The sequence below is a fragment of the Phocoena phocoena genome, chromosome 14, assembly GCF_963924675.1.
Source record: "Phocoena phocoena chromosome 14, mPhoPho1.1, whole genome shotgun sequence".
NCBI lineage: Eukaryota > Metazoa > Chordata > Mammalia > Artiodactyla > Phocoenidae > Phocoena > Phocoena phocoena.
This window is the reverse complement of record NC_089232.1, coordinates 60,306,056-60,306,907: the sequence shown is the minus strand read 5'-3', so window position 1 is coordinate 60,306,907 and position 852 is coordinate 60,306,056. Positions and strand designations below refer to the sequence as shown.

Here is an 852-nt window from a genome sequence, read left to right as displayed (position 1 = left end):
AGCTCAGCACCTTCACCTTTTTTCACTGGTATTTCATGTAAGGCTTCAACCACTGTAATTTTTCCTGATGATGAAGCTTGTCCTTGGGAATTGGATGCATTGCACTCATATTCTCCGGCATCTTCCTTACTAAGAAGGAGATACCAGCACCCAGCCAGTTACTTCATGCTTTTCTGGGCCACCCCGGGTCTGAATGGCCAGGTTGCCTCGGTCACCAAGCAAGAGTTCTGCTCTTTGAACTCCATAGTGACCCCTTTTAACCTTGTTCCAGTTGAGGACAGGGGTTGGGATTCCGATGACCTCGCAGCTAAAAATATAGAACGCTTCACGATTTGCGTGTCATCCTTGCGCAGGGGCCATTCTAATCTTCTCTGTATTGTTCCAATTTTAATATATGTGCTGCCGAAGAGAGCACCAGGCATCTTCATTTAAAAAAAAAAAAAAAAAAAAAAGCTTTTTAGATGATTCCAATACGTAGTCAAAGTTAAAACCATTGGCTTAATGTTTTAGTTCTCCTGGGTAAAATAGCCTTAACACAGGAGTTATCAAATGTTTTACTCCTCTACATCAGTAACAGTTATTGAGGGCCTCTAATAGCTTTTGTTTACATGGGTTATGTCTATTAATATTTATTGTATTGAAAATTAAAACAGACATTTTATAAATATTCAATTATGGATTTATTTTAAAACAACAAAAGCATTACAAGTTAATAACACATTTTTATGAAAAAAATTGTTATGCTTTCTAAAACAAAAAGGATTTCATGAGAAGATTGGCATTTTTTAACATTTAAAAAATGTTACCGAGTTATTAGAAAACACCTGGATTTGTTTATGCATTCAATCTGCT

General features: G+C 36.3%; 1 non-coding gene across 1 annotated transcript; it reads right to left on the bottom strand.

Moving 5' to 3' along the window:
- Positions 1-309: 309 nt before the first annotated feature.
- On the bottom strand, positions 310-415 carry LOC136134265 (U6 spliceosomal RNA). Its single transcript, XR_010656547.1, has one exon. It is a non-coding gene; the product is annotated as a U6 spliceosomal RNA (small nuclear RNA).
- Between the last annotated feature and the right edge of the window lie 437 nt (positions 416-852).